General features: G+C 42.1%; 1 long non-coding RNA gene across 1 annotated transcript in view; it reads right to left on the bottom strand.

Annotated features, from left to right (window-relative positions):
* Positions 1 to 1,606: 1,606 nt before the first annotated feature.
* The window catches only part of LOC133513595 (uncharacterized), a 33,488-nt gene continuing 24,305 nt past the window's right edge, over positions 1,607 to 10,789 (bottom strand). The window contains exon 3 of the long non-coding RNA XR_009798524.1: positions 1,607 to 1,795. This is a non-coding gene — a long non-coding RNA (uncharacterized LOC133513595). The remainder of the gene's footprint in view (positions 1,796 to 10,789) is intronic.

Here is a 10,789-nt window from a genome sequence, read left to right as displayed (position 1 = left end):
TTTACAGTACATGGGCTCATATAGGCAAGTAATTACAATAAATAATCTGAATATTGTATTTTTTTTTCTTAAAAGTAATCTCTGTACCAGTTTCAAGTTTTAGGTTTTCTTTTTATTGTCATTGCATATAAACACAATGAAATTCCACATGCCCTGCTCCATATAAAAACCACACCAACATTCAAACTTTGCACATCATCAGCAACCATAGCAAAAACATAAAATATAACAGATCAGCATTCAAAAGTGCTTCTAAAAATGTATAAAAGTGTGATTGTCTTTGCTCTCACAGTGGACAGTGGAAAATTTCACCCCATTCCATGTTTTCTAAGTGGGAGAACTCGCAATATAGCAGGGTGTTCAAATACTTATTTTCTTTACTGTATGCTGAATTCATATCTGAAATCCGTTATGAAGGAAACATTTTTATTTTTCAATTATTGGCAAGAAATGATCGCACATTGCTGGATTCACCGGGAAAATACAGGAACGAAGCAGAAAACCCTACTAGGGCCGTGACGTAAGAGCCGGTGACAACATGGTGAGCATTGGAATATGACGATGAATTTTCCACTATTTCGAGCGATGAACACTATTCTGAAGGGTCCACGAAGACAGTGAAGAATACAGAAGGAAATCGTTCCCTGCCAATCGCAGGGCACACGGAGACAGACAAGAGCCGCACTCATAATCACACCCAGGGACAATTTAGAGTGTCAAATTAATGTTGCATGTATTTGGCACGTGGGAGGAAACCGGATATCCCAGAGAAGACACACGCACGAACCGGGAGAACATGCAAACTCCACACAGGTGGTGCCGGGATTGAACCCGGACCCTCAAACATGTGATGCCAACGCTGCTTGGCAGCTGCTTCTCTGTGCAATTAGATTTTTCAAAATAAATGTTTATTTATATTATGATTGTTCCTGGCACCACGGTGGCTCAGTTGTAAAGTGTTGGCCTCACAGTTCTGAGGTTGAAGTTTCTTTACTGGCCCTGCCTGTGTGGAGTTTGCATGTAACATGAACATCAAATGGACACTCTAAATTGCTCCTAGGTATGATTGTGAGTGTGGCTGTTTGTCGCTATGTGCCCTGGCAACCAATTCAGAGTGTACCCTGCCTCCTGCCCGTTGACAGCTGGGATAGGCACCAGTACTCCCGTGACCCTCGTGAGGATAACCAGCTAAGAAAATGGATGGACGAATTATTGTTCCTGCTGAAAGCAGAATTTTTCCAATCAATGCTTGTTCAACCAAAGTCCCATTCTGGAAATTTGTCATATAAGTATATTTTCTTATTTTCAGGTTGATGCGACACACTGCTTATAGAGACCTTATGAGATGGTGTTGTGGAATTGTTGGCAGAAATAACTGCGTGCCACTTCCATCCTGCTGTGTGTCAAAGATTCATGATCCTAATCCGGAGGCCAAAGAGTACAGAGATAATAAATGGTCTACATCCTGATTTTTTTTTTTTTGTGTAAATGTTGATGAATATGTTTGTATATGAAGTAAACATATACCACAGAACCAGAATCATAGCATTTTTATTGAACTGTATGCTTATATTTTGAATAAATATGTTACATAACTGTCTGTCTGGGTTCTTTTATCAACCAGTTTGGAGGCTACACTGATACCTTTGGAACAAGTATGGCACTTCATGACAGCTATCCGTGTTCCTTTATCACGAACAGGCTCTTTTTCAGTCTGGCAACTTTTGGAATGTACCAAAGATGGAGATTCAGCATCTGCTGATTCGATGTCAACCTCTTGTCCAGAAGAAGGTTCCTGAAACATGTAAATAATATAGAAAAATAAGTATGTAATACTGCTTGTTTTAATGCTACGGAGTATTTTGTTAAAATGAAAAAAACTTTGTGACAAAATAAATAAATAAACAATTAAAAGGTTGGTATCCATCTATCCGTTTTCTTAGCCGCTTATTCTCATGAGGGTCGCGGTTGTGCTGGAGCCTATCCCAGCTCTCATTGGGCAAGAGGCAGGGTACACCCTGAAGTGATTGCTAGCCAATCGCAGGGCACATCGGGACGAAAGGCCGCATTCATAATCACATCTAGGGGCAATTTAGAGTCTCCATTTAATGTTGCATGTTTTTGGGAAGTGGGACAAAACCGCAGTGCCTGGAGAAATACTCACGCAGAAACGGGGAGAACATGCACACTCCACAAAGGCGGGGCTGGGATTTGAACCCCGATCCCCAGAACTGTGAGACCAATGCATTACAGCTGCACCACCATTCCATTTGTACACAATATTATGCGCTTTTTCTAGTTGTGAATGGTCAAACTATCTGCAGTAATAAAATATTTTTCCCCAAGAACGACATGTGCTTCTATCATTCAACCATGTAAACAGTTCAAAGTTTTCAGGAAAAAAACAATTCTTCGCAACTTGTCTTTTTAAAAAAGCTCTTTGCAGTTTTGCTACTTTGTGTTTGGGGGTTGAGCTTGTCGAAGCATGTCCAGGTTCAGCGGCCAATCCCAGTTCGCATTTTGTGCCCTGAGCAACAGTGATCTGTTCAGGTGTTGGAACTGGTTGTTTGGTAGGCACTGATCCAGTTTTTAACATTTTTTACATTTTGAAACCCATCTCAGACATGAGTCCACCAGTAAAAGAGTCCAGGGTGAAATGTTCACTGCATATGACAGAGTGCTGAGTGGGTTTGGAAAATTTAGCCCTCTTTGTTTGCACAAACCTTACCCACTCTCTTCTGAGGCTTGGGTCTTTAGGAAAATATGGCAAACTGTGACCAGAATAATTCAAATCTCTACTAAAATGAACCACACACGAGTTCACCATTTTTACAGCTTGGTTTGAGCTTACAATCACTGAGGAATTCTCGAAACAAATGGATTTTTCTTCAGCGTAAATACGAAAGGCTCCAGGCTAATACTAGTTCCCAAACAGGATGTTTACCTGTAGTTCCATCAGAGGTCAGCCACATGAAATGAGTCGTTTTGCAGGTAAGGGAAATGAGGTCAAAGTTCGCAGACTTTAATTCATAAACATTGTATTTTTCGAACTATAAGTCACAGTTTTTTTCATAGTTTGGCCGGGGGTCCGACTTATTCTCCAGAGTGACTTGTATGGGAAATTATTAACACATTATTACATCCATCCATTTTCAAGTTGCTTATCGGTCATTTTCACACTGACAACCGTAAGAGGTCACTCGAGGCCCGTGTATCTATACCTACTACTTCTATCTGTAACTTGTAACAACAGCCGAGGACTGGGCAAAAATGCCATTGAAGAGAAAATCATATTCTGCCGATTATTTTAAATAACGTTGTTATGATGTTGCTAACCAATGATGACAAAAGCACTTCTTACCATGAATGCAACTTGTAGTGTTTCATACGTCATTACATTAAGCTTCATGCAGGCGTTGAGACTTCTGTCTTATTGTGAACGTAACTCAATTTGATTTACCATCATGATGGTGCAATGGTGAACGGTTCTTGCCGACAGAGGCATGACTTTTATTCGTTTGATCATCTTGTATTTATGCAAAGTTGGTAAAATGTTTATTGGCAACATCTAGGACGAATACTTTGGCATACTCCCCATCTGTGAATGGAGACACATAGCAGAACCCTCCCTTTCCACCAAGGCTGTCCATTCTTGTTGAAAACTACTTTACTACTCATATTTTTTTCTTTGGGCGACCTTTGTCAAAAGCGTTTCCATAATCAAATAGTTGTTCTGACACGCCTGTGGACTACGACAACTTCACTAGGACAAAACTGTCTCTGCATCATTCGCGTTGCCTTCCGCCCCAAACTACGGCAACCCCACTAGGACAAACCTTCTCTGCCTCATTTGATTTGCCCGCACGACAGACATCACATGTACAGTATGTCGTTATGAGGGCTCCGCGAACCATTATGCAACCACCAAAAAAGCCAGGTATGGCTTGCGAGCCAGAGGTTCCTGATCACTGCTGTGGGAGCGGTGGAGGACTGATGGACAGCACAGCTTCCAGGTGAATTTACCATGCAACTTTACGGGATGTCATTGAATGGCTCGACAAAGTATGCTCTTCCGTGGCAACCAGAACCATCCTGTCGGGATTCAGAAAGGTTGGAATAGACTAGTTGTAACATGATGACGAGTCTGATGTAAACGACGTAGAAGAGGAAGCGGTGCGTCGTCGACCTCTGGAGTTGACAAAGTTGTTTAGAAGTGACACTGAGTATTAAGATTTCATTGGATTTTAGTTATTACTATAGTTTTTTATAATAATTTGCTAATTATTTTATAGTCAACCCCCCCCCCAAAAAAAAAAAAAAAAAAAAACAGGTCCTCTATATAACTTAAAGAACCCCATTTAAAAAAAGCCAAAGCCACCTTTTGGAGCCGATTGGCTGCGTCATCGAAACTCCACCCAGCGAACCCCTTTCTCCCTAACTTCTTCGCCAGTTTGCACGGGTGTTGTCTCTGTGTTCATACCCTATTTCGTTTAAAATGCATCTAAAGCGCTCGTGCTTGATCTTAAAGCTGCTGCAGAAACACCCAAGTTGAAGAGAAAGACGCAAAATTAGAGGATCGCTTGAAAAAGAACCTGCTTTCATTTTGTGGACAGTGGATTGCAAAAAAAAAAAAAAATGGCTTGGTCACAATGAGGAGGAAGAGGAGGGGAGGGAACTGATGGATCATCAAAAAAGTGAATCTTTTGGATATGATCAAAGACCACAACAGTTACGCTTTTGTGGCGCCATGATGGTCTGAATGAATCAGTGGCACGCCACTTAAAGAATGATGTGGTAAACGACTTTCAGGCATGATGTCCTTGTACAGGGTGTTGGATTAAATGGATTAATTGTACATAAAGTTATCTCAAATTTGCTCTCCTGTTTTGCTTTGAATGCTCTTTTGCAATGCTATAAGGTCCAATGACATGAAATGCATGATTTTTATTAGGTTATTAATGAAAAAACAGCAGCCGGCATGGACCCATCCATTTTTTTCCCACCACAAAACATGATTTTGATATATATGGCTTTTGTAACTCTCGCCATGAAAATCCTCTTGAGGGATTTGTTTTCAAGAAGAAGCAGGAGGTGACGTATAGGGCAGTAGCGCACTTAAGCAGTCTCGTCTGTTTATACTAGTTTTACCTGCTGAAAGGTAGCTCGTTGTTCCTTCGTGTTAGCCAAAATGCCGGCTCTTTGTATTCCTGGATATTGCTTGAACACACGGGAGGATGGATTCACTCTTCATACTTTTCCAAATGACCCGGTTTGTCGTGAAAAATGGATTGCACAGGTGCAAAGGACAAGGGTTTTGTGTGTTCCAATTGAGTTTGGTGTGTATACAGCTACTAAAAAAAACAATAGTTGGGGGGGGGTAATCCATAAATCAGCGCTGCTAAATGTGTCGATGTGTGCAGCCGAAGGCTTCCGTGAAGTCGACAAGGCCGAGCTGGCCTTGTGGATCGCCACCGGCATTGTCATCATGGCTTCGGCCAGGGTGGCTCATCTCCGCCGCAACGGTGGATCGGACGGGGAGGCGGCTTGGCCACGGCGTAGTCGTCGCTCGCGCGCAACCGTTGTTTTTATCTTTTTTATTGAGTTCATTTTTGTCTTAAGTGGGCAAAGTATAAATGCTGTACTGTTGATTAAACATTCTGGTACCCACACGGTAGCTGGAGCAGAAGTCTGAGTGATGACTGGTAAATATACAGTGATTTAATACAGTCAGTGTTTTATCATGTATAATTATACTATACAATTGTAATATTGTATATGTTATATTTATAAGGTTTTATAATTAACGATTTAATTAAATATCACTTTTTGTCTCAAATATGCAAAGTACAAAAACTGTTTATAGAATTTAAACATTCTGGTACGTACATAAACATACTGTACATCCCAAGCTACTTCACTGTTTTTCACTTTTCATGGGTGGTTCTGGTACCAATTAACTGCAAATAACGAGGGATTACTGTACTCTGAACTGTTGTTTGATGCATAGGCACAAGAAACAGTCAGGATCTGTCGCCCTCACCTGAAGGCGTAGGGAGACTACCCGATCATCCACAGGGGTGAACCCCAACATATAGGCACTGAGCCAGGGGGCAGTAAGAAGAACCTGCTCGGTGTGTAAATGTGTGGCACTGCCCACTGCGCCCCCGCCCCCTCTCGTTGACCTTCACTCACTACACACACCCGCTAAACGTACTGTGTGGTGACAGTGTGAGGGCGACTTCGTGAATGGCATTTGGATGGGCCCTGAGGTCAGCATTGTCTCCCTCGACGTCTTTTGTTTTGTTATGCTAAAATAACGCATGGGTTGGACCATGTTTCAAAACGGGGGATAGTTTCTGCAGTGCAATGTCATTCGTTTATAAAAGGCTTTTCCACTTTTACAGAGGTTTTTAGTAAATCTTGCCTCACACGTGCTCGCATCAATTTTGGTAGACCTCAACAACCTCACTCAACAGACGACTCACCCACCACCTGCACAGCTATTCCAACGTGATGGATGATGGATTTTATAGAATTACCAGATGAAGGCAAGAAATGTTGTCTAGTTATGGTTGACATATTTTCAAGATTGAATGAAGCATTTCCAGCAAAGCATGCATTACTGTCTGCAGTGGCAAAAGCGTTGTTGACTGAAATTATTCCTGGATGGGGAATTCCTGAAACAATTTCTTCGGGATGCACTTTGTAAATGAAGGGATGACTGAACTTTGAGATTGGCTACAATTTTACATTAAAACACATTGTAGTTATCATCCCCAGTCCAGCGGTGCAGTAGAAAAAAAAATGGGATTCTAAAAACTAAATTGAGTAAATATTGTGAAGTCTCGAAAGTAAAGTGGATCAAGTGTCTGCCAATTGTCTTCATGTATATGAGGATGTGCGTGCGTCCGGGGCACAATCTGTCCCTGTTTGAGATCCTGTTTGCAGGCCCTTCAAATGTTGGACTGCATCCTTCAGTTGTGCCGATGGACACACACCTTTGCAAGGACAACATGATCATGTATAGAGCCCGTGCACCTACGTCATCAAATCACATTACTGGCTGGAAGTCTCGGTCAAACAAAGCATTCTTCAATGCTACCCGACGCGAAAATACGTCTTATAGCACGATGCCCAGAGTTTTGTCCGATACCGTTAAACATTTAGAAGGTGATAAACCAAGGTATGTTGAAAAACGAGAGACACTTGGCACAGAGGACCCATATTTAATGCCGAAGTCGATGTTTTCACCGATAAGAAATTGGACTACTAACAAGCTTCCACTTGTCTTGGACAACTGGATCTACACATATATCTGGTGACTAAGTTGTCAAGATTTACACGGAAGAGTTTGAAAGCGTAGAAAAATCCGGATGCATACATCGTTACTGGATCTTCTCAATCAAGAATAAAACCCACATAGTGATGGAGCCACTCAGATTTTTCCAATACAAATACAAATATTTAAATAAATGACCCCTGATTTTACACAAACTTGCATTTATTAACTATGATGGAAAAAAAAAAAGACAAGTTGGCTCCTTCGTACACGAAACGCGTTACAGCCACACGTTAAACTTTGGTGACAGACGTTTTTTTTTAAATATGCATTGTTCTCAAATTAGTCCAATGCGTATTTAAAAAAAGAAAACATACCGCTGGGATAGGCTTCAGCGCCCGTACATGTAAGCGCGTTGCGGCCACACGTTGAACTTCGGTAAACCTCTGTGTGACTGACGGTTTATTTTCTTTTTTTAAATACCCATTAGACTCATGTGAGAACAATACATATTAGGGGGAAAAAACTCTGTCGGGGAGAGGTTTACCAAAGTTCATGTACGTTGGAGACGACTCCCTGTCTTTTTTTTTTTTTTTTAAATACATTATTCTCAAATGAGCCAACTTGGCATTATAAATACTTCTTGGGAATTTGAGATTCTGCTTCTTTTCTTTTGGCTTGTCCCATTAGAGATCGGCACAGCGTGTCATCTTTTTTCATCTAAGCCTACCACGTGCATCCTCCTCTCTAACAGCCACTGTCCTCATGTCCTCCCTCACGATATCCATCAACCTTTTCTTTAGTCTTCCTCTCACGCTTTTGTCTGGCAGCTCCATCCTCAGCACCCTTCTACCAATATATTCACTCTCTCACCTCTGAACATTTCCATACCCTCTAAGTCTCCAAAACATCCAACTTTGGCTGTCCCTCTAACGAGCCAATTTCTAATTCTATCCAACCTGCTCACTCTGAGCGAGAACCTCAGCATCTTAATTTCTGCTACCTCCAGTTCTGCTTCCTGTTGTTTCTTCAGAGCCACAGTCTCTAATCCATACATCATGGCCGGCCTCACCAATATTTTATAAACTTTTCCCTCCATCGTAGCAGACTCTTCTGTCACATAACACACCAGACATCTTCCACCAACTGTTCCACCACTCTTGGGCCCGTTTCTTCACTTCCTTTCCACACTCATCATTCCTCCATATTGTATTTGAAGTCATCCACCCTCGGTATCTCTTCTCCCTGGAGCTTCACACTTCCTCCTCCCCCCCCTCATTCACGCACATATATTCTGTTTTACTTCAGCTAATCTTCATTCCTCTCCTTTCCAGTGCGTACCTCCATCTTTCTAGTTGTTCTTCCGCCTGCTCCCTGCTTTCACTGCAGATCACAGTATCATCTGCGAACATCATAGTCCAAGGGGATTCCAGTCCTCTCTTGGTATTCTGTCATAGGCAATGTTCCCTCTAACCTGCGTAACTGTGCATTTTCGCACTTGTTGCACACTCTCAGTGCAGAGGTCTCGGCTGTTGTAACAACAAACAGCACAACAAGTCTCCGGCATGGTGTATAATCTGTTCCAGTTCAATGTTCAGACCAACACTGCAATGAAGGTTGCTGAATGGGCTAATTGAGTTCACGCATCACACTGAGTGAAAGTCCCAGGGCCTCCGATATTTCCTGAATCCTCCCCTCTCCCCATCTTCTACAGCGATTGACCATAATGTTAATCAAGGTCATAAAGATCGACCTATGAAGGCTGATTCGACTGCGTGGATGATAATTTGCTGTTCATTGTTCATATTTTAGCTTTACTTTGATTTACTTACTTCTATCCCATTAATATTTATTATTTTGTTGCTCTACCTCACTTTAACTGTCTTTTAGGTCCTTAATGTTTAGTACTTAGTAACTTGTTTGGTTTAATTCTTTTTTGATGACTTTGTTTATGTTTGGGTTTTAATTGGTAGAATTTATTGATGTACAGTATTCTGTATAGTGGCTGTACATTGATTAGGATGGATTAATAAAAAGGGGAGAAACTATGTTGGCAAATTTGTGTTTTTACATATAGTGTATACCAAATTTAACAATTTTGTCCTGTTGTGGATTCTAGTTTTTCCCGATCAGGCTGTTCCTCATGTGATGTGCCTACCGGCTCCATCTGTATACAGCTGGACATAGATTATTGTCTTGTTTTGTCTATCTGTCTCTCTCACTTTAATATGTCGAAATGACTGTTAGTCTGATCTTTAGAAAGGAGTGACAACTCATAAGACTTGTACCTTTTCCTCTCTTTCCTCTCTGACAAACTTTTCTTTCCTTTTGTAATACAAATCCACAAAGACAACCTTGTCTCCTTGCCTATTGTGTCAGAAAAACATTTTGTCAAAACAGCTATTCTGTCTTCAGTTAGCTTTGTTATGATAATGTTGTATGCATAGCCTCCAGCCCCCCCCCCTTTTTGCCCTCTCTCTAGTCTTCCTTTTGTTTTCTTTATTGAGGGTCAGATAAAACAGGGGTCAACAAATACCATACAGTCCCTCCAGTGCTGTACCTGAACGAGTTCTGTGAGCGAAAGTTCATTAATTCATCCATATTTTTTGTGAACATGATTTTAACTTGGTTCATTTCTACCTGATGAACATAATTCATAATGTAGGGATTCTGGTGTCAAAGAACAGATTTCAAATGAAAGTTAATTTCATTTCAGTGTGGCCAAAGTCGCCATCTAAGGCAGGCATGTTGCAGCAGCAAGATCACAAGGTGTGTTCAAAGACACTGTGTAAATGGGACAAATATCCCCCCCCCCCCAAGGACATTTCCTTCAGAGTTGGGAGTTGAAACACTTTCTGAGAGTTCCCAGTAGCCTTCAATTATACTTTGAGGCCTGCCACCTCGGTCCAGCATCTTCCCCCACCATCGGAGCCAACTCAGCACCAGGTGGTGATTAGATGACACCTCTGCCCCTTTGTTCACCGAGTGTCCAAGACATGCAGCCTCAAGTCCAATGACACAACCATAAAGTCACATCATCAAACTGCGACCTAGGGTGTCCTGCTCCCGAGTAGGTATAGAGTATGGCGTAAGTATGGGCCCTCTTATGCGTAAACATGGTGTTCGTTATGAACAATCCGTGATGAGCACAGAACACCACTCCGGTTCTTATCTTTTGTTCTTCCAAACTACGCCCTTCCAGGTCTCACTGTCATTGCCCACGTGAATATTGAAGTCCCCCAGCAGAACAATGGAGTCTCCAGAAGGAGCGCTCACCAGTCAGGACCGGTACCCCCACCTGAACACGGAGGGGGGCTACCCTCTCATCCAGCAGGGTAAGCCCTAACTTACAGGCGCCGAGACATGAGCCACTGTTTCCACCTTCGGCTACAGCTCACCTCATATTGCACCCAACCCTTATGACCCCCCTCAAAGGTGGGTAGCCCATGGGAAGGGGGACCCATGTGACCCTTTCAAGCTGTGCCCGGCCGAGCCTCATAGGTGCAGGCC

Source organism: Syngnathoides biaculeatus, chromosome 15 (genome assembly GCF_019802595.1).
Source record: "Syngnathoides biaculeatus isolate LvHL_M chromosome 15, ASM1980259v1, whole genome shotgun sequence".
In the NCBI taxonomy this organism is placed as follows: domain Eukaryota; kingdom Metazoa; phylum Chordata; class Actinopteri; order Syngnathiformes; family Syngnathidae; genus Syngnathoides; species Syngnathoides biaculeatus.
The sequence above is the reverse complement of the archived record's forward strand: the minus strand, read 5'-3'. Positions and strand labels throughout refer to the sequence as shown.